Genomic DNA, 23,912 nt, shown 5'->3' on the forward strand with positions numbered 1-23,912 from the left:
AATGTTATTAAATTGAAATAGTACCTAGAGTAGCCTGGGGAAATAGTGATTGCTAGGAGACCTAGAAGGTATTGGGGGGCTTTCTTTTGTTTTTTTGTTTTTTGTTCTATAAGCCTTACGCTCAATTTGCCCCAGCCTCTATAGAAGCCAGACACGCTGGGCGTGGTGGTACCAGGAGGCGGAGCGGAGCTGGATCGGAGCGAGCCGCCAGGACGTCGGGTGGAGTCGCATACAGCGATGAAACCGGTCAAGCGCACGCGGCCTACAAACCAGCAAACGTGGGGACAGACGTGGCAAGCGGTGGGACAGACGTGGCAAGCGGTGGGAGGCAAAACAGCGCAGCAAGCCAACCCGGCGGCCAACGTTTGGGGTGGAGCCCACAAAAACTCTATGCGAATTACCACAGCTTGGCTTGTAATTGTGCAATCTTTTTATAATTAAAAGTAGTTTACAATTTTACGCTATGGGAGCTCTGGTATGTCTTTTTTGAGGTGTTAAAGACCAACAGACAGCAGCTTGGATTTTAGGAGGAGGATTTTCCAGTGAATGGCAGGGGGCGGCCAGATAACCCCATAAGCGCTGAAGACCCACTTGACTGAGGGTCACAACATAGCGGTGAGTGGCCACTGCGTGGGGTGTGGTGGTGGTTCCTCACTGAAGCGGACATTGTAACCTCCCTGTGTGGAAGTGGAGATTAACCCTGGATACCAGCTGCACATGAGAAATAGTTTGTTGGGACTTTTATGAGCGCAGCTAACGTGTGAATTGATTGAACTTTTGGAATTATAGCAGCGCACCACCGATTGTACACATCACCCTGTATCATTTATATCAGCGCAGTGTTTTGTGATTTTACATAGTTTTGTGTGGCTGGGTGGGTGGTGGGATGGGTTCTGGAAGTAGTCTCGGAAGCTGCGAGGGAAGGGGGGATTGCTAAGGGGCCCCCCAAATTACTTTTTCCCTGGGGCCCCATTGTAGCTAGAACCAGCCCTGCAGGTGGGAGGGGCCGACCTTCAGGTTTTGGCTATGAGGGCTTTAGCTGCATTACAAAATTGAATCATCAGCTTATTCTGATGTTTACTAAGTGTAGGGAGTGAATTATGAAATAGGGACATCAAAGGGTCGGGCTGGACCGTCACTTCCAACACTTTAGAGGCAAATGCAAAACAATCTAGCCAGAACTGATGAACTAGTGGGCAATACCACCAACAGTAAGCTTGGTCAGCTGGTGACTGGTAACCCCTAAGACATGTATCTATGGAGAGAAGGCCCCATTTAGCCAACTGTTGAGGAGTCTGGAACCTTTCTGAATCCTTTCTTTAAAATCGCAATTAGTGGAAGAGATAGCCATAGATGTAAACATGTCGGACCACTCCTCCTCGTACCATTGATTATTGGGTCTGTCCTGCCACATTGTCATGGCAGAGGACACTTTAGGTAGCCCCTGATACCAAACCTCGTAATATGTGAGGGACACAGGTCAGGTGTAATATGGGCTGTCTCTAAAATTTTATGTGATACTCGCAGACCACTTCTGACTCGTGAGTCAATGAAGTATCTCATTTGCAGATGCTTTCCTGACCGCCTAATGCCGGTAGGCGTCGTTAAGGTGGCTCCCCCAGGAACGCCTAACGCCGACCGGCGTCAAGTCCTGAGGGAGGAGATTAGTGGGGATCGCGCATGCTCTTGAGTGGCTGGAAAGTGTAATGGTTAAGGGCTCAGCCTCTGACACAGGAGACCTGGGTTCGAACCTCAGCTCTGCCTGTTCAGTAAGACAGCCCCTATTCAGTAGGAGACCTTTGGCAAGTCTCCCTAACACTGATACTGCCTATAGAGCGCGTCCTAGTGGCTGCTGCTCTGGCGCTTTGAGTCCGCCAGGAGAAAAGCGCAATATAAATGTTCTGTGTTTGTTTGTTTTGTTTAATCCCTGCGAAACAGCTGTCAGACATCTCCTTTCCCCCAACTGCTGTAACCATTGTGTCTACCCGGCCACAATAAAGGGTATTTTATGCAGCTGTGCCCATCTGTTTCTCTATTTTTGGTTGTAAGTTAGCAGAGGTTGTGCTTTTTCAGGTGTTGGGTTCCAGCCTGGCATTGTCAGTGAGTGGCGGGCATTATGAGAATCTAGATTGATATCTTGGACAGAGGTGATGGGAAGAAGCTTTCACAATCAATGTGGTGGATTGAACTGTGACTCATCAACAGACTGTCTGAGGCTACGTCCAGGAACCTGAAAGGTCTCTCTCAGCCCCGCACAATGTGGACAGACTAAGGACAGTCAGTGACATGACTATCTACTCTGTAACGTGCTGCAGGAGATGTCAGTGCTATATAAATACATAATAATAATATGGTAGGACATATGACTATGGTAGGGATTAGATTGTGAGCTCCTCTGAGAACAGTCAGGGACATTACCATGTACTCTAATGTGCTGTAAATTATGTCCTTGCTATATAAATACATAATAGTAGTTAAAATGAGACAATTGTTATTTAATAGGAGGGAGGAGGGTGGGAGAGAGATGGTGAGACAGAGATGGGAGAGTGGGAGAAGGAGATAGAAGAATGTAGGGCAAAGGTAGAGAAGAAAAGTGAAAGGTAGGATGCTTGTAGACATTCTGGTGTCTCAACTTGTGCCTGTCCCCAGTCACTTCACCAGCCCTGGTCTGAAGGGGGATTCTGGGCACCAGTAATCCTCCCTAAACTCGCCTATGAGGAGTGATGTTCAAGGACATCCAAGGTGAAAATAAACTGATAAGAAAAACAATTGTATCTATCCTCCTTCTAAAAATGACTTTTTTTTAGATATCTCACAGTTTTATTTTATATTTAAATCTAGTTTTTAAAGGGACCCCAAGCAGTGCCTGAAATTAAAAGATTACACTTACCTGGGGCTTCTTCCAGCTCACCGTAGGCGGCAAGGTCCCCCGGCATCCTCCTGGCTTCTCTCCTTGTGCCTCTGCCTGCCCCCGTTTCCAGCGACACCCGAGGCGGGTGTCGGGCTGGCTCTTCCTGGTTAATGACGCATGGCATCATCACGCCGGAATCGTTGCGTCATCACGGCGGCCGGCGTGACAGGTCTGCGCATGCACTGGTTTTCCACGGGGACCTCGCCGCCTACGGTGAGCTGGAAGAAGCCCCAGGTAAGTGTAATCTTTTCATTTCAGGCACTGCTCGGGGGTCCCTTTAAGTTTGTACTGTTTCATTGTCTCTGCTCAATAACACCTTCATTGAAGTATGCCAGAGCTCAAATCTATGAATTATTGACCTGTTTATCTCTTTTCTTGCTCTCAGAAGCCATTTACTGACAGAAAAGTGTTTTATGGCTGTAATTCCTTGTCAGTTTAACATAATGAGGGTTATGTTTAACTCTTTCAGGCAGAGAAAGAAAAAAAAGGAACACTATACTGTAGTTATTTGTGTGCTCGGCACTGTACATACAAATGTCTATCTCATCATGTCACATGTCACCTCGGTTGTCTTTTACAGGAACACAGACTATGCTTACCTGAAAAGCCAGGCTTTTATGTACTAAGTTACACATATGATGGCAGAGCACTATCAGCGTATGAGGAGCTGGTCATGTAGACAATTCCATTGGTCATGGTCAGCAAAAGAGACATACAATATTGCCCAGGATCTGTCTAGGTTAAATCAGAAGAGAGAAAATATTCATTATCTAGATACATAAATGTTAGGTGTACATGTAACTTATAACAAAAGGCAGGTTTTAACACATCATCCATATATAATAAAAATACACTTCTAACACAATTGTTTTCCGAAATCAGCATAGGCACTTCCTTGCAGAGCTTGTTTCTCTCTGTTTATAAGCTCTTTAATTATCTTATATTAAAAATAATCGCTTGTAAAATACATAGAGACGCGTGCATGGCTGTCTGGCGTGGGAGCTTTTTGGCGCAGGGTGAGCCGGATGACAACTCACCCTGCTGCCACACAAATTTGGGGGGGGACAGGGCGGATGTTGTAAAATACTATTCCCCCTCCGAGTTGTCACAACTTGGAGGGAGAAGTAATCCAGGGCCCGGCAACTGCCGTATCCATGAATTACCCGTGCACGGGGCGTGGACTATAGCATTACTGTTATAACTGCACCAAGCTTCGGCGCTAAGCAAAAAAGCCTTGCATCACCCAGGAACTGGCCACTTCCTGCACCTTACAGGCTGATTTACTAAAGCTAACGTGCACAAAGAGCACGGGGTAATTTTAGCAAGCGCATGCTACACACGGTCCTGTCAGCATAGCATGCGCTCTTCAGTAACCCGCGATCCTTCCTACTGCCACGCAATTTGCGGGTAGCGCAACCACGATACTTCACTAGCATGGCCACTACTACTTTAAGTAACATGGTAGCGGCCGCGCTACTGAAGTATCATGGTTACGCTATCAGCATATTGCACGGCAGTAGGAAGGATTGCGCATAAGTGAAGAGCGCATGCTATGCTGACAAGACCGTGTATAGCGTGTGCTCACTAATATTAACCTATTTGTGTGCGGTAGCTTTAGTAAATCAGCCTCATAGTCTGTGCTGTAGGCTGCAATCTTCTCAGAAGGATTCAGATTATGACTTCCCCCTTCTAGCCTAAACAGCGGTAAGTAGAGATGACCAATCATGTTTTTTCTGACCAACTTGACACAAATTTATGTTGCTGTCACTTTGGATTGGTCAGTTTTCAAATTTTGATACACAATATAGATCAAGTTTAAAAAAACTGAATCTCATTGATATTTGGAGTCAAAATTATGCAATCCAGGCATCAGTAGTAGCCACACCCACTGAGCCTGTAAATGACGCACTGGACTCCTGGCGATATTTTTTCATTTACCAGAGTCTCATTTGATACAAAATACGGTAAATAACCTATGAGCATTGAGTTTATTAAGGTGTAAGATGATATTTATGGATCTGTGAGGGCCCGTTTCCGCTAGAGCGAATCTGCATGCGTTTCCTGCATGCAGATTCTCATAGACAGTACAAGTGGATGGGACTTTTTCCACTTGTGCAGGATTCTGTGCGGTTTGTTGTGCAGAAAAAATCTGCACGGCAGTCCTATCAGAATTCGCACGACGCACACCAGCACGCGATTCTTCGGTAATGTAACTAAATAGAAAAACCACAAGCATTTTAGTCTTGCGGTTTTCCCGGCATTTCCGCTTAAAAACCCATGTCAATGCTTGCCGGCATTGACATGGTTAAAATCGCGTTGTGCAATTCCACGTGAAAATCTGCATAATAACGCCAACGAAACCGCATGTGGATTTTTTGCCACGATTTTCCCGTCGAAATTGCGCCGCAGTAGTGGAAACGGGCCCTTACTGGAGGAGGACATTAATGCTAATTTAACTTTAGCCCTTAAAAGGTTTCCCTACTTTGCATTATGTTTGGGCCACTATAGACCACCAGGGAAGCTTTATTGGAGGTGAAGCCCTAGATCTCCAGGGAAGCCATATGGGGGAGGGAGGGGGGAAGCACTAAAAACAAGGGAACTGTATAGGGGAGGGAGAGGGCTACCTGGGAACTTTATAAGAGAAGATGGTGCCCAATAGATATCAAAACTGGCCTGCGACTAGTTCACTGGTGTACAGTTTCGGCCCACATTGTATTTGTGCTTGACCCAACATCCCCCCCCCCCCCCTCGGCTTAAAGAGACCCTGAGCTCTGCATAAAAATGAAATTTGGACTTACCTGGGGCTTCTTCCAGCCCCCCGTTGCCTGCGAGGTCCCCTGGCATCCTCCTGGCCCCTTCCATGGTCCTGGTCCCGTCTGCGGTAATCCTGGCTACTCAATCAGGCAACTTCCGCTGAAGTCACCCGTACGTGCCGCCACTGCGCACGCTGTGCTTCATCATGCCGGCCGGCAAAAGAGTCCTGCGCATGTGCGGTTCTCTAACACTGAGCCACGCATGCACAGGACTTTTACTCTTACTTTACTTGCTCTATGGGGGTACAATATGGCTGCATTTATATATTGGACTTAGTGTCTTCAATTGCTATGTGGAGCATTTATGGCAACATTTATTATGGGAAGCTTTGTGGAACCCTTTTTCTTTTTTCTTCACATTTTAGCATCTGAGCCACAAAGATCCTCTGCACAACCCTTTGTGAGGGAAGTAGGAGGTCCATGTCCAGCAGTCAGATAACAGGCGGTATTGATTCTGTGGAGAGAAGGAATCCAGCCTAGAGAAAGCTGAGGTTGTGTAACAGGTTTGTGCCACACTTTCATATAGCTGAAAATAGCAGCATAACATAAACTGAAAGCCTGCATTTCTGACTGACAGTGACTATGGGTGAGCGAGCCTACCTATAAAAATGAGTGGATGTAAGGGCATAGAAATAGCCATAGCAGCCATAGCTAGTATAACGTGCATAGGAATGTATATTGCCCAATAAATTCATATCCATTGGGTAGGGACAGGTGGCATTGCCCAAGAGTGCCTAAGTGCTTGAACTGTGGTAGAAAATCAGTTGTTTCAAAGCATCCTTTTAGTTAAAGTGGACCCAAATTAAAAATACAAGATTTCAGAAATGAAATCTATTTTCTAAAGCATAACAATAAATAGCAGCCTTTTTTCAGCTGCATGATGACAAATATAAAATATTTTACATGTATTGGAGAAACCCCTCCCTTCCTTTCATATTGCCGGGACAGAATCCGGCAAACTGGTGTAGTAGATGGTGTCCAGCAAAGGAGGAATTGCTAATGGCTGCCACCTGTATAACCCTAGTTATGAAAAGAGAAGGGTGAAAAGCATGCACTGAAATTCTCATAGGCTTGACGGAGTGTTTATTTATCTTTGTATGTGTCAGAGTGGTGCAACTAAATATTTTGAATTAAAAAAATGTTTGCTTTGGGTCCGCTTTAAGGTAGTTAACCCTTTCGGAACTGGCTGCCTAACCCCCCTTAAAGAGGAACTTCAGCCTAAACAAACAAACTCATTAAATTACATTAGTTATGTCAATTAAAATAGATAGGTAATATAATCTCTTACCCACCCTGTTTTAAAAGAACAGGCAAAGGTTTGTGATTTCATGAGGGCAGCCATCTTTTTTGGTTGAAAGGAGGTGACAGGGAGCATGAGACACAGTTCCAACTGTCCTGTGTCCCAATCACCCCTCCCAGCTGCTAGGCAATGAGAACAACAACATCAGAAATCCCATCCCATCATGCTTTGCACAGCATCGGGGAAAAATGCTCGGGCAGTTTTCTTTGATGGGGCGGAACTTAGATTTTAAGCAGTTAAAAATTAGGCTTGGGTATGAAAAACAAAGTTCTGATGCTGTGAACCTGTAAAAGGAATACCAAGCCTTTTCAGTGCTGCTGATTGGAGGTTCACTTTAAGGACCAGGCATTTTACATGGGGGGCGCTTTTGAGGGGGTCAGGCAGCCGGATCCCTGCTGGGGCTTGCTGGGCTGTGTGTCCCCCCTGTAGCCAGATGTCTCCCCTTTAGCCAGCAGCCTTTACTCACCTCCCAGGCTCCACCGATGAGCCTCTGTGGACCCCTCTACTCCGGCCGGCATCCCCTCATACTGACGCTAAGTTCTGGGTCACGGCTTCATGACGTTATCAAGCCGGGACCCGACACTTACGTCAGAGTGAGCGGGGATGCTGGCCAGAGTGGAGGGGAGCACCGATTGCCGGAGGAATAGCAGAAAGATGAGTGGATCCTCTTTTTTTCCCACTACCGCCGCAGTTCTAACAGTGATCCCTACGCTCTGCCGTCGATCATAGTGATCAGAAGCCATACGCAATGGCATCTGATCACTGAGGGGAGATGTCAGCTGTCATATGACAGCTTAATCTCCCCTCTCAGGTGCGCACAATCGCGGCGGGACACTTCGTTTTCGTGGACGTGGAATCTACGCCTAATCAGAGTGGCAGCACCACCTGCTGGACGTAGATTCAAACTACGTCGGTTAAAGGACGCCCGAACTGAAAGGATATGCTGGCTGCCATATGTGTTTCCCTTTAAGCAATACCAGTTGCCTAACAGTCCCGGTGATCTCTTTGGATACAGGAGAGTCTGAGTCTCACACCTGAAACAAGCATGTGTTAATCCAGTCAGTCTTCAGCCAGAAACATCTGATCTCCATGCTTGTTCAGGGTCTATGGCTAAGGGTGCATACACACATCCAATTTTCATTGGCCAATTTTACCACTTCTATGTATTATGAAAGCTTACCTGTGAAATTTGTTAATAGTATTCAACATCAGTTAGCCCTCATACTACAGGGAGGAGGTACAATTGGTCAGTGATTGGCCAATCAAAATTGGATTTGTGTATGCACTATAAAAATACTAACTAAAATATCTTTCTTAGTTCAGGTGTGCTTTAACTTTTGTGATAGGGCTGAAAGCAATGACAAGAGAGCCTCCAACAGCCACCTCTCCCACTGAAATCGATACATGGACTAAAGTGCTTGACAACAATTAAGTTGTGCACCACTGCTGACTCAGTAAAATCACTGAACCTAAGTCAATGCACTCTAAGGCCAGGGACCCAGTAGAAATTATACAGTGCTATCGCAATCCCTAGTGCTTTGTCTAAGCATTTTGTAAGCGATTTGCAGTAGGCAATTTAGGTACTCTATTGGACACCTACATTGGCAAAATGCTGCATGTCCTGTGATTGTGATTAGCCCTAATCGCAACCACTCTAGTGAGCTCAAGACCATAAGCATTTTTTAAAGCGCCGGCGGTCACTGGAGCGCCAAGCCTAAGGGATAGTGCACACCAAAATCGCTATTACAATCGCTAGCACTTAACGAATTGCGATAGTGATTTTGTGAAGCGATTTTGAGGCATCTTGCACACTACATGCAATTCCGTTTTTTATAAGATCCAATTTTTGATTCCGATTAAAAAACGTAACAGCATGCAGTACTTTTTTTTTAAAAATCGGAATAAAAAATCGTATCGTATACAAAAATCGGAATTGCGTGTAGTGTGCAAGAGGCCTCTGTGATTTTTGAATGAATGAAAGTGTTTACTCATTCATTCATTCAAGCTGAATCGCTCAAAAAATGCTACATGCAGCAGGTTTGCAATTTTATAAAAAATACAACGCTGCTGTGGGAACACCCTCATAGGGTTTCAGTAGCCAAGAGCTTTTCAAAGCGCTGGTGATCTGAAAAGCGCTCAGAAGTGCTCTTGGTGTGCACTAGCCCTAAGAAAGCAAAGGCATACGACTGCTGCCCCATCAATACAGTGTACAGTGTATCTTTCCATATATCACTTGCATTGAGAGAGATCGCTACTTTTTCTCACTTCTGAAAGCAAAAAATAAAATGTTGTATATTACAGTTATATTCTTTGTTTTTATTTGCCTGCCAGTTCACTCTCTACACTATTCTATACATAAAGATGCCATACTTTCTATCACTAGATTACTGGGCTGTCTATCAAATATGCCATTCCTTTTTAAACCTTAGAGCAACTGATGTCAGAATATGCATGAATTTTAAAAGTGTGACCCAGTATAGTCGCCAGACTCGCCACTCTGTTCTCTGTTCACAAACCTCACCCATAAGTCCAGGGGCCAGTCTGTCCTATTCAGGAAGCCAACACTGAGAATGCTCAACCTCTCCCCATGACTCTGCAGCTTAGACTGAACTGGTCTTTTTAGTCATGACATTATTGGCTGAGGATGATAACACAAAATAGATAAATTGGCTTAGAGGTAAAAAGAAGGAGCCCAAACATAAATCCATTTTCCCAGAGTTCCTCTTTAAGAATCATAGCCCAGAGACAGGTTTGCTTTGCAGCTCCATGCTTAATGCAACCCCCCAGATGTAATATCCATGTTTTCACCATGGAAGATCATTTATTTCACTACTTTCAAAATCATTAGGTAATGCAGTGAGAGAAATACAAGGCTATAGGACCAGCTTGTATGTAAATTATTGAAGAAATGTAACACCCACACAATAAAAAGGTCTTCAATTGCAATTTTGTGTTTTTTTTAATATATGCCTAAGTGAAATAATTGTCGGTAGCTTGTAAAGTGGCTTGCATGTTACACTTATTTCTCTGTTTGCTGCTGACTGTAAAAATCCATAGTTTTGCTCCTGCTGCGCAGAATACAGGCCCGTTCAGTTACATGCTAACTCTGTTCAACATCTTGTTTTATGTAACATGAATACATTCTGTCTGATATGGGAGATGAAAGCGTATTTTTGTTTCTGACGCTGTAGTCACCATGGCGCAGTTGCAGAGCCACGCTTAGGAGCTGCACAATGGGTTAATGGTAGCTTGGTTGCCAGGTAACCGTGCTGGGAGAAGCAGCGGGTCCCCGCCTGGCTCACGCATTGCTGTGCTGACTCTCACAAGCTCTATCTTTTTCCAAACAGGCAAGGAGACTTTAGTGGAAAAAATAAAGGAAGGAGGGAGACTTGAAGCCTATATGGAAACAGAAGGAAATCCCTGAGGAGAAGCAGCAGCAATGCACAGGGACCTTTAGTCATGACGCATATTTAATGTGTGCAGGCCCTGACACGCATATGGATTGCTACAGACACTATTTTTATTATTATCATTATTATTAGTATGCATTCATATAGCGCTGCCATTTTCTACAGTGCTTTAGAGGGTATACTGAATAATTAATGTCACTAATTGTTTCTCAGAGGAGTTCACAATTTAATGTCTCTATCATAGTCATTTAGGGCAAAGCCAATAAGCCTACCAGTATGTTCTGGGAAGACATTGTGCGCTGAGGATGGGAACCCATTCAAACATGGGGAGAATGTACAAACTTCATGCAGATCGTGTTCTGGCTGGGAATGCAAACCTGGGACTCTAGGTGTCCATTAACAGTCCAATTTGTATAACAGATGCTTTATTTCAATCAGTCAAATCTGCTTGAAAAGTAAATAAAAAGTCAGCATTTTCTCATGATAGATATAGTCCACAGGTAGGGAGCCTATGGCTCGGGAGCCAGATGTGGCTCTTTTGATGGCTACATCTGGCTCACAGACAAATCAGAAGGGGTTGATTCACTAAGCTACAGTGCTCAAGCAGCACAGCTTAGTGTGGCAGCACAAGTAACAAGTTTAAAGTAATACAGCATGCACTTTAAAGTAATACAGCATGCACTACTAACTTACTTGCACTACCCCAAAATGAACAGCTGCTCCAATTGTCCCACTCTGGACCCTGTCAGGTCCAGTGACTTTGTAGGACGAGATCCCTTCACTTTGATTGGCCCAATAGGCTGCCTGTCACGTGACAGGCAGCCCGGGGCCAAAGTGCGGGGATCTCGTCCTACAAAGTGAACCAACCCCCAAGTCAGCTAGCTAATTGTTCAAGTCGGTATTTCTCCTGTCTGGCTCTCGGGGAAATTGCTGACGTTGCTGAAACCCAAGAGAAGCTGAAGACGTGTCTGACACTTCCGCTGCCCGGCGGATCAACTATATACACATCACCATGGAAACAGGGATGTGAGCCCTCTGCTGCGCATGCGCACTGTCTCAATTCGAAAAATATTGTATGGCTCTCACGGAATTACATTTTAAAATAAGTGGCGTTTATGGCTCTCTCAGCCAAAAAGGTTCCTGACCCCTGATATAGTCGATCGTAAATAGCTGGTTTATCAATCCCCACCCCCTCAAATTTTAATGAACGTATCTGATCTATGATGTGATTAAATTGATACCGTTGTTGGATAAATAGGATAATTTCCTATCAATGACTTCCAATTTACACAACTAAATCAGCCAAAATAAAGTATCATTAAAGGAAATCCAAACTTCGAGGGATATGGATATGGACGCTGCCATATTTATTTCCTTGTAACCAAGACCAGTTGTCTGGTTGTCTTACAGTCTTTGGTTGCAGTGGTGTCTGAATCAGACACCTGAAACAAGCTTGCAACAAATCTAGTCAGACTTCAGTCAGAAACATCTAATCTGCGTGCTTGTTTAGGGTCTATGGTTAAACATATTAGAGGCAGAGGATCAACAGGACAGCCAGGCAATGGGGATTGTTTAAAGGAAATAAATATGTCAGCCTCCATATGGGCACCTCCATTTAATAGGCACCTTAAGGGAGAACTGTAGTGAGAGGTATATGGAGACTGCCATATTGATTTCCTTTTAAGTAATACCAGTTGCCTGGCAGCCCTGCAGAGCTATCTGCCTGCAGTAGTGCAAATCACACTAAAAACAAGAATGCAGCTAATCTTGTCAGAACTGACAAAAATGTCAGAAACACCTGATCTGCTGCATGCTCGTTCAGGGTCTAGGGCAGGAATGGGCAAACTTGGCCCTCCAGCTGTTAAGGAACTACAAGTCCCACAATGCATTGAAGGAGTCTTACAGCCACAGTCATGACTCATAAAAACCAATGCATTGTGGGACCCCCCACACACGCACACACACACTGTCAGGACCTCCCTGAGTCCATAGCTGTGTCCAGGCACGAGCGGGGGGGGGGGAGGGGGTTCTGGGTGCAAAGGCCCCCCCCTCTTTTAAATTCCTATAAAAAGGCCCCTTTAGCTGAAAAAATGAAGCTCCACCTACAGCCACAATAACCCTGCCCACACCCATGGGAAACTCCTCCCCATCTGGGACACTTTGGAGAAAGAGGTGCCATACAGGAATCGTATTGTAACCATTCCCACAGCTGTGTGGGAGCAGGTAAGATGGTGTTTCACTGACAGCAGTGACCTCTCCCTTCTCCAGCATCCACAGTGACCTCACCCTCAACCTTGCACCCACAGGGACCTCTCCCTCCACCTAGAACCCATACTGACCTCTCCCGCCCCAGCATTAGCACTACAGTGATCCTGCCTCCCCCAGCACCCACACTGACCCCTCCCTCTTCCAGCACCCACATTGACCTTTCTCCCCCCCAGCAGCATCTATTATTTCCTCCTCCAGCACCTAAACTGACTTCTTCCTCCCCCAGCACCCCCAATGACTTCCCCTTCCTGCAGCACCCACACTGACCTCTACTTCTGCCAACATCCACCCACAACCCTCCCCCCCCCAAAGCTGGCACCCAGTATTCACACTCACATGACACCAAGTACCTCACACCTGCACACAGCCTCCACATGGCTTCCACTATCTGCATAAAGCACCCACTTAACCAGTACCCGCACCCAATGTTTCTACATTCAAAATCCACGTGACATCCAAAGCCCACCCATAGCCAGCACCCAGTACAGGAATGGCACCAAGTATTCACACCCATGTCACACCTAGTACCTACACCCAGCACCCACATGACATCCAGTACATGCACCAAGATCTCATATATAGCACTAATTACCTGCTATCACCACCCACCCATAGCCGGAGCCCACATGACACTCTGTACCCGCACCTAGAACCCACATGACACCCAGCATCTGCATTCAGCACCCCCAAGACAACCAATACTCCCCAGCCAGAAACGAGGAGGGGGGAATATGCGGCCACCGGTAACAGGTCCGACTGCCTCCACACCATTGAATGCAGCCAGTGCTTCTGTGACTGAATGTGTGTGTGTGTGTGTGTGTGTGGGCGGCGAGGCCCCTTTTTTAAATGTGAGCATCCCCCACTTAAAGGGAAGGTTCAGGGTGGCTAAAAAAAATAAATAAATGTGAATCCAATTACCTGGGGCTTCCTCCAGCCCGTGTCAGGCAGGATGTGCCCTCGGCGCTGCTCCGCAGGCTCCCGGTCTCCTCCAGTGGCCGACCTAACCTGGCCAGGCCGGCTGCCAGGTCGGGCTCTTCTGCGCTCCAAAATGCGCCTCACGGGGGCGCGCTGATGTCATCGGACGTCCTCTGGGCTGTACTGCGCAGACACAGAACTACTGCGCCTGCGCAGTACAGCCCGGAGGACGTCCGATGACGTCAGCGCGCCCCCGTAAGGCGCATTTTGGAGCGTAGAAAAGCCCGACCTGGCAGCCGGCCTGGCCAGGTCGGGTTGGCCACCGGAGGAGACCGGGAGCCTGCAGAGCGGCGCTGAGGGCACGTCCTGCCTGCCACGGGCTGGAGGAAGCCCCAGGTAAGTGGATTCACATTTTTATTTCTTTTGTAGCCACCCTGAACCTTCCCTTTAAGGACCCTCTGCACGGCCCTGACTGTGTCCCATACCAGGCTGACTTCCAGCTGTATAGATGATGTTATTGTTATTACTGAAGTGTGTTATTACCTAAAGTGGAACTTCAGCCTAAACAAACATACTGTCATCAAGTTACATTAGTTATGTTAATTAGAATAGATAGGTAATATAATCTCTTACCCACCCTGTTTTAAAAGAACAGGCAAATGTTTGTGATTCATGGGGGCTGCCATCTTTGTCATGGGGGCAGCCATCTTTTTGGTTGAAAGGAGGTGACAAGGAGCATGAGACACAGTTCCAACTGTCCTGTGTCCTGATTACCCCTCCCAGCTGCACACGCTAAGCTTCAAATGCCATATTCAAAATGTAAAAAAAAAAAAAAAAAAATTGCACCAAAACAGCAGAACGAGAACAACAACATCAGAAATACCATCATGCTTTGCACAGTATCAGGGAAAAAAAGCCCGGGCAGTTTTCTTCTGTGCAGCTAAAAATGAGGCTTGTATAAGAGAAACAAAGTTCTGATGCTGTGAAACTGTTAAAGAAACACCAGGCCTTTTCAGTGCTGCTGAGTCGATTTTTAGTCCGGAGGTTCACTTTAAGTGTGTGATTAGAGCAGAGTGTAGAATCTTCCTTTATGATCCTTTCCCCCTATACATGTAGCATTGCAATAAGATCTCCATGCAACGGTGGTGAAAAGTTGCACTGCATGTGAGACGTGCGATACGATGAATACAGTAAAGCATACAGCACACTGAAAGTATGCTTTACGTAAACATGGTATGAATAGCTTGGGGCAAGAAAGCAATAGTGAATACCTTTTCTTCTTTCCAGACACTGAAGGTCTGATACCAGACACCAGATCTCTTGGAACACGTTCTGGGAGGGGGTAGTATAGCTCATCATTTCTGTAGCTATCTCCAGAATAAACTAAACAGTTTCATATTTATACTTTCAGGGAATGGATTAAACAAAATAACAAAAAGTATAACAGATCAATTCTATTCAAATGTCCTGGTTATGTCAGTGCTTAATTAATTTGCAATATGATAGGAATTTGCACAGCCCTTATAAACCGCTGATCCAGGGCAAAAATTACAGTGGGAGCTTCCTGTAGAACCATGCACCATCATAAATAACAAGCGCTCCATGTATACGCCTGGCAAATGGAGGAAAAAGTAACAATTTCTCAGAAACATCAAAAGAGATTGCATTAATATTTTATAGCTACATGAATGTGAATGAGAGGGGAGACTGGAGCTTCAAATATCAAGTTTGTATATGTAACTCAGTAGAAATTACACAAATATTTAGAAACTGCATCTTCTGTTGAATTAGTCATAAGCTATGAACTACATTCTCCCGGATTATTCTGACTAGCCCTCCCTAACAGTATGGAATCGCTATAATGGTAGTTTGCTTTTGCCAAAGGGTCTTCCAATTCAACATCTAAATTAAAGGGAGCTGGGCACACAGAGTCTTAGGGAAATTAAAGCAAGACTCTAATTCCAACAAACTGAAAGGACGCCCATTATTCAGTTTGTTGGAATTACCGTAGATGCTGCCCACTTCAACATTCAACAACACCTGAGCGGGCGCCTCGGTCACATGGCTCCTGGCACTTCTGTTAGTTTTTGTTGTTTTCTATTAGTTTTGTTCGTCTTTTTGCTAGATTTTAGCTATCTACCTACTACAGGAGGGTACCTCCAGCAAGGGAAGGGAGAGTCTCCACTCACCGGGAATGCTAGATCCTGCGGCCACTCCTTCTGGCTCCCGCTACCACTCCGGTCCTGCTGCTCGGAGCCTGCTCCTGATGCTGCCACGCTGGTCCAGGCCTGAAGCTGATCCCGGCCGCCGCTATTAAGGCCCCCGGCTCCCGCCGACACTCTGGTCCCATTCCTGCAGCCGCCGCTGCTGCTAAAGACTCTGCTGCTCCGATCCAGCTCCTGATGCAGCCATGCCGGTCCAGGCCCGTTGCTGATCCTGGCCGCCGCCGCCATTAGGCCCCCGACACTGCAGCCGCCGACTCTCCGGTCCCGCCGACACTGCAGCCGCAGACACACTGGACTTTCCTGCAGCTGCCGATGGATCCCTTACGCCGATGCGTCCACCTCTGATCCCGACCGCCGCCGCTCCTCTGTCTCTGGCCACAGCTACTCCACACACGGGTCCCCAGCTGCCGCTGCGTCCCCTGCCGTCCGCTGCCGAGGCGGATCCTGGCCACTGCAGATACTTAGGCCCCCGGCTCTCCGACACTCTGGTCTCCTGCAGCCCGACTGGTTCCTACCCGCTGCTGCCGAACTGGACGCTCCCTGCTGCCGGTAGGTTCAGTTCTCTGCCTCTGCCTGGTTCCACCTAGCCTGCATTTCCTGTAGACTCCGCTCCCAGACAGGATAGCTGTCTCACACGGCCCTCACATGGCCCTCCACCACCCTTTGCTGGAGTAGTCAGCTAGCAATCCCCAAGGCAAAATCGCAGCCCTAGCCCCACTCGTGTCACAGACAACTCCCTCTGCCCCTGCTGTTCTGCAACCACCTCTGCTGCATCTGCCCTGCTACCACCTCTGCCGCACCTGCCCGAGGAGCGTGTCTGCCCTGCGTCCACAGCTACTGCTCGTGGCAGGAACTGCTGTACAGAGCAGGTTTGCGGTGCCACTCCGCCCTCGCCATCGCCCACACCAGTGGTACAGTTCCCCGGTGCCGGTCTGCCACTCGGTACAGCCCCTACGGCACACCACTGCCCTCCAGAAGCTAGCTCCACCAAGGGGATCAAACATGGCCTGCAGTACTATGCCACTGCCCCCGGGCAGGGGAGGAAGGCAGACAAACTCCCCCGCACCTCCACACCCTTTCACCCTGCCCAGGGAGGACCTACTCCATTGGGAGACCAGAGTGCGCAGCAAACTATTCGACCAACTGCGGGACATTGTCAACTCCCACATCAACCACCTGATGGTCAGCGGCCACAGTGCCCCGAAGAAACGGCGCCACAGGGGATGTAGAGCAGGTGCCCTTGTGCGTCTAAAGAAGAAGGTTCTCCGCTCCACCATCCCTGCTATTCTTCTTGGGAACGTCTGTTCTCTCACTAACAAGGTGGACGAGCTGCTCCTACTTCTCGACAGCAAACCGGAGAGCAGCAGGAACACCCCAGTTCTCTGCTTCACAGAGACCTGGCTGAACGATGGCATACCCGATAACCACCTACAGGTGCCAGGCTACAACCTCCACCGTGCCGACCGTGATCCCACCCTCTCCGGGAAAAAGCGAGGAGGTGGGATATGCTTCTACATAAACTCCGCCTGGTGCACCGACACCACCATCCTCAGCTCTAACTGTTCCCCGGATGCCGAGATCCTAGCAATCAATTGCAGGCCACAGTACTCGCCCAGAGAGATCACATCCTTTGTTCTCGTCGGAGTCTACATCCCCCCTGATGCAAACACCAAGCAGGCCCTACATATCCTGAGCAACTGCATCTCCAGGTGCGAAACCATCCTCCCAGGGGCCCTCCTCATCATACTGGGGGACTTCAACAACGCTAAACTGAACCTAGAACTGCCTCAGTACAAGCAGCATGTGACCTGCCCCACCAGGAACGACCGCACCCTCGACCACTGTTACACTGTCCACAAGAATGCGTACAAGGCTGCTCAAGGTGCTGCCCTGGGGAACTCTGACCATTGCCTAATCCACCTGATCCCCACCTACAGGAGACACCTAGACACCGTCAAGCCTGCCATCCGGTCATCCAAAAGGTGGTCTGAGGAGGCTAAGCGGGAGCTCCAGGCATGCTTTGATTGCACGGACTGGACAGCCCTGGCGGCCCCCACCCTGGAGGAATGGACTGAGAACATCACCTCCTATATCAGTTTCTGTGAGAACACATGCATCCCAACCAAGACCTTCAAGGTGTACCCCAACAACAAGCCTTGGTTTAGCAGCAAGCTGCGCCGGCTCAGGAAACTGAAGGAGGTAGCGCACAAGTCTGGCTCCCTTGAAGAGTTCAGAGCGGCCAGGAATGCCCTAAATCGTAAACTGAATCTTGCAAAGAAAGCCTACTCGGACAAGCTGAGGCTAAGCCTTCAGTCCAACAACTCACGTGAGGTCTGGAAAGGCCTGAGGGCAGTTACAAACTTCAAGCCCCCCCCCCCCCAGCAAACGCCACCTAGCACCCAGCTGGCTGATGAACTCAATGACTTCTATTGCAGGTTTGAGCAAAGTCCCAAGCAGCCTGGAGTCTCTGGGGCCATGGCTGGAGAGGCGCACTCCCCTCCACCTAACTTAGAGGACAGTGGTCCCGCAGCTTCAGAGGCAGTCCAAGAAGGGGAGGTGCTACGGCACCTGCGCAAACTCAACCCCAGGAAAGCTTCAGGCCCGGACGGCGTGTCGTCAATCTGTCTGAGAACGTGTGCAGTCCAGCTAGCTCCTGTCCTCACCTCCATCTTCAACAGGTCTCTAACAGAAGGCAAGGTCCCCTCCTGCTTTAAGAGATCCACGATCATCCCAGTCCCCAAAAAACCGGGGAACACGGATCACAATAATTTCAGACCAGTAGCCCTAACCCCAACCATCATGAAGATCTTTGAGCGGCTCATTCTTGCCTCGCTGAAGCTATCCACGAACGCCCTCCTGGACCCACATCAATTTGCCTACAGGGCCAATAGGTCGGTAGAGGATGCCATCAACATCAGTCTGGCACACATCACGGAGCACCTCGATAGACCTGACTCTTATGCTAGGCTCCTGTTCCTGGACTTCAGTTCCGCGTTCAATACCATCTGCCCAGACATCCTGCTTGCCAACCTTGCGCAGCTGAGAGTAGCCCCCTACCTCTGCAGGTGGATTAGAGACTTCCTTTCAAACAGATCGCAGAAGGTTAAGCTTGGTAATTGCTACTCCAGCGAGCGAACAACTAACACAGGAGCACCGCAAGGGTGTGTTTTGTCCCCGCTCCTGTTCTCATTATACACCAACAACTGCACCTCAACCGATGACTCTGTCAAGATCATTAAATTCGCAGATGACACAACGATCATCGGCCTCATCAGCGGGAATAGCGAGCATGCCTATCGTTATGAGATAGACATGATCTGCAACTGGTGCAAAGACAACAATCTCGTCCTCAATGCGGCAAAGACTGTTGAACTGATTGTGGACTATAGGAAGCGCCCGCCCCCCATCCTCCCAGTTCATATTGGGGAGACCGAGGTCTCCAGGGTTCCGTGTGTTAGATTCCTCTGCACAACCATTACTAATGACCTAAGATGGGGGGAGAACACCACCAAAATCCAGAAGAAGGCACAGCAGCGGCTATTCTTCTTGCGCCAGCTGAAAAAATTCGGTATCCCGCGTGAACTGCTTAAGAACTTTTACACGGCTACCGTGGAATCCATCCTGTGCTCCTCCCTCATCGTCTGGCATGCAGGGGCATCTGCCAGGGACAAGTACAAACTGAATAGAGTAATCAGCACCGCAGAAAAGATCATCGGAGTGCCCCTGCCATCCCTTGATCTTCTCCACACCACCAGAATGAGGACAAGAGCCATCAAGATCTCGCAAGACCCCTCCCACCCCGGCAACCGCTTCTTCAAGCTTCTCCCACTGGGCCGCCGTCTCAGAGCCATCCCATCCAGAACCACCAGACGCTGGAATACCTTCTTCCCTCAGGCGGTACACCTTCTGAACTCAACCTCGAGCCCCCCATGATCAGTTCAGCCACCCCCTGGCCCTTCCCTGAATGCACGTTCCTTAGGCTCACTCCATGTGTGTTATGTTATTTTGGATGCAGTACATGCTATGTTTGCTATGTTATATATGTTTGCTATGTTTGTATATGTTCGACTGCCATGCCATGTGTACCAAAAACAATTCCGGGTACGTCATTCCGCGTACTTGGCGAATAAAGCTGATTCTGATTCTGATTCTGATTCTGAGCCTAGGCCAGAAGACTCAAAGTGGACTCATTACTGCAGCTTCTGTGTCTGTTTCTTCATCAACAATTTTTATTTGAACTTGCATCATAAAAAAAATAAAGGAACAGCAAGTGGACATTTTTGAACATACATATAAAAGTTTGTATAAATAAGCTAATGCAACAGCAGGAAAATATAAGCCAATAACATAACCATAAATCATGGTCAAGTCCAATTGAGAGGGTTACAAGGGTTGAAGAGAGAATAGAATAAAAAAGGGGAAAAGGAAAGTTGGAAAGACAGATGAAAGGAACAGGAAGATATAAAATGGAGGAAAATTATTTCACCCTGCCAAGTCCTGTAGTTACACCCAACAAAGTCGGGACAACCTATAATTTTTCAATGCTATAGACCTTATCACTCAATCTCACTGTCAATAGATTCTGTGATGAAACGCGGAAAAGCCGCTGTCTCTCAAGGCGAGGCGGCTGTTTCCGCATCCAGCATGGCGTCACAACGCGGAAAAAACGCCGCAAGCCGCTTAGGCAGAGCGGCGGAATCCGCATCGGAGGCGGCTCCCGCACTCAGTTCACTGGATACATTGCAAGACAGTACTGGTGTGGCTGGGACTGATAGTCCACCAAGATTCAGACTTACACGCGCGCGAGCACAGAGGCAGAGTTTAAATAGCAGTTAGAAGGGTGTCGGCTGACCAGCTGGGTCAGCTGACAAATTCCACTGCTCTCATTGGACCAGCAATTAGGGAGGTCCTGGAAAGGTCCTAGAGTATATATACTGCTGGTTGTTCACTTGCTCTTTGTCTGGCGTGCGATCACATATGTGGAAGCACCCAGATCCGTAGTCAGATCCGCAAGTGTGCCGGGACCAGCTGGAGCTGTAATCCTACACTTAGCTAGATTTTGTTGATAGCTTAAAGTACTAGTTTGATTGTGATTATTTGTTATGACTTTTGCCTGCCTTGACTACCCTTCTGAACTCTGATCTTGTACCTCGATATTTCTGATACCCTGTTGCCGAACCCCGGCTCGTTTCTAGACTCCGCCTCAGCCTCCTGATTCTGTACCTCGATATTTCTGATACCCCGTTACCGAACCCTGCCTGTACTTAGACTCCGCCTTTGCCTCCTGATCTTGTACTTTATCTGTCCGTGTGTGTACGACCTGGCTTGTCCGACCTCGAGAACCGACCTTACCGTTAGAGGCGGTTCCTCGCTCTGTTAGCGACCCTTCCTCCTGAGGGTCACTTCCAGACATCCTTCCTACTGCCAGTCTGACTCCTCCCGTCTTGGAGAGCTCAGGTCTGCAGAAGGAATCTGTGCAGTACTCCTTGCTGCACTGAGGCCTAGTCCTCAAAGTGTTACTGTTACACCAAACACTACACTCTACTCAGGTGAACAGAGGTTAGCTAGTATATCGGATTATCGGTGAGACTGCAGATCACTTATAATCTGGTATATATCTGTATTCCCAGTGATACTGCAGATCACCGGTAATCAGATCCTCTCTGTGCTTCACCAATCGTTACAGAACGCCAGACCAAATACAAAATGGACGCAAACACTGATTGTCTGGGTGTACTTGCCACTTCGGGGGACAACATCAATCAAGTACTGGGCGCCCACATAACTCTTATTGATGCCCTATCAGGGTCTGTACAAACCCTCCAGACATCAGTGGATCATGTGCGATCCTCTCCTAGCTCTGACATACGTATGCCTGTACCTGAAAGCTTTTCCGGCCACAGATCTGACTTCCGGAATTTTAGGAGTAGAGTATTGTCCTATTTTGAGTTGAGACCCCAATCTTCGGGTACTGAGACCCGGAGGGTCACGTTTATAAAGACTTTGTTGTCCGGCGACTCCCAGTCTTGGGCATATAGCCTGCCCGCCGGAGACAAAGCTCTTACCTCTGTAGAGGAATTCTTTAAAGCTATGGCAGTAATTTACGACGATTCGGACCTTGCTTCGACTTCTGAGCGGAAGCTCAAGCTTTTGCGTCAAGGCGAAGGTCCGGTCGAAGATTACGCGGCCGAGTTTAGGAGGTGGTCAGTTACGGCCAGGTGGGACACTTATGCCCTATTAGATCGTTTCTTGTCAGGGCTGTCCGATGAGGTCTCTGATTTGATGTTAAGCCAGCCCGAGCCCAGAACAGTCGATGAGGCCATCTCAGCGGCCATCCGAATCGACCGCAGGCTGCGCTACCAAAAACAGACCAGGGGTAGTTCCCGTGTCAGAGGGGTATCTTACACTACGGTCCCAGTGACTCCACCTCCTACTATTTCACCTTCTCCCGTCTTGCCTCCATCCGAGCCGATACAGATTGCTCGGTCAAAATTGACCCAGGTAGAGCGAAGACGGAGAATGACCGAACAGCTGTGTCTGTACTGTGCTGAAGGGGGGCATATAGTACAGAACTGCCCTAACAAGCCGGGAAGATGCTACCGTTTAGGAGTGGTAGGGGGTAGCACCCTAGGTGCCCGGCTCATACCCTTAAACGAAAAACGTTTGCTCCTTCCATGTATAATTACATGGGGGGACAAATCTGAAGCCACAGAAGCCTTTGTTGATTCTGGCTCCGCGGCTAACTTTATGAGTTCAGAGTTCGCAGAAAAGTTGGGCATTCCGCTCACGCCAGTAAAACCACCTATCCAGGTTACTGCTGTGGACGACTCCCCGCTGCAAAGGGACCGTCCGCTGTCTCAGACACCCAGAGGTGGAAGTCACTATTGGGGTTCTGCATAACGAAAGTCTAAGTTTCTTTGTATTACACATGACCACCTCCACAATTGTTTTAGGAATGCCCTGGCTGCAGCTCCATTCGCCACAGATTAATTGGGCTACAGGACAATTAACTAGTTGGTCAGACTTCTGTTCCCAACAGTGTCTAGGGAAGGTGACTTTAGGTCAGACCAAGTTGCATGTGGAGGGGGTTCCCGAGCAATACTCTGAGTTCTCGGATGTATTCTGTCCCAAGGCTGCTGACAAGTTACCTCCTCATCGCCCTTTCGATTGCCCCATCGATCTCCGTGCCAGTTGTATGCCCCCTAGGGGTCACCTGTATAATTTGTCTGGACCAGAGAAAATAGCGATGCAGGAGTACATTCGTGACAATTTAGCCAAAGGGTTCATTCGCCCCTCCCGGTCGCCTGCAGGGGCCGGATTCTTTTTTGTTAAGAAAAAAGACGGAGGGCTGCGACCATGCATCGACTACCGTGGCCTGAATGAAATCACGGTGAAGAATCGTTATCCGTTACCATTGATAGACGATTTATTTACGCAAGTCACCAACGCTAAGATCTTTTCAAAATTAGATCTGAGGGGTGCATACAACCTGGTCCGCATTAGAAAGGGTGATGAATGGAAGACGGCCTTCAACACTCCCGACGGGCATTACGAGTACTTAGTGATGCCCTTCGGGTTGTGCAATGCGCCAGCCGTCTTTCAAGAATTAATCAACGAGGTATTCAGGGAGGTGTTGGGTAGGTTTGTACTAGTATACCTTGACGATATACTAATCTATTCCAACAACCTCCCCGAGCACAGGGTCCACGTTAAATTCGTGTTGGACAAATTGAGGCAAAATATGCTGTATGCCAAGGTGGAGAAATGTATTTTCGAGGTGACCACTGTCACATTTTTAGGGTATGTGATCTCCACCTCAGGCCTGTCAATGGATCCTGCCAAGGTCACAGCTGTCCTGGAATGGCCACAGCCAGTGGGGTTGAAGCCCCTGCAAAGATTTTTAGGTTTTGCAAATTACTATAGGAGGTTCATAAAGGGATACTCCACGATGATTGCCCCTCTTACCAGTCTCACAAAAAAGGGGGCAGATACCAACCACTGGTCTCCTGAGGCTGTGGCAGCTTTTTCTCACTTGAAAAAATTGTTTTGCTCTGAACCCATATTAAGACA

General features: G+C 47.9%; 1 protein-coding gene across 5 annotated transcripts in view; it reads right to left on the reverse strand.

Annotated features, from left to right (window-relative positions):
- The window catches only part of SNX21 (sorting nexin family member 21), a 368,146-nt gene that overhangs the window by 281,301 nt on the left and 62,933 nt on the right, over positions 1 to 23,912 (reverse strand). For 4 of the 5 annotated variants that reach the window (XM_068263250.1, XM_068263249.1, XM_068263246.1 and 1 more), the window contains one exon: positions 3,511 to 3,646. The gene's annotated coding sequence lies outside the window, so the exon portion shown is untranslated. The remainder of the gene's footprint in view (positions 1 to 3,510; positions 3,647 to 23,912) is intronic. The other variant, XM_068263247.1, reaches the window with a different exon arrangement.

Source organism: Hyperolius riggenbachi, chromosome 12 (assembly GCF_040937935.1).
Source record: "Hyperolius riggenbachi isolate aHypRig1 chromosome 12, aHypRig1.pri, whole genome shotgun sequence".
NCBI classification, from domain to species: domain Eukaryota; kingdom Metazoa; phylum Chordata; class Amphibia; order Anura; family Hyperoliidae; genus Hyperolius; species Hyperolius riggenbachi.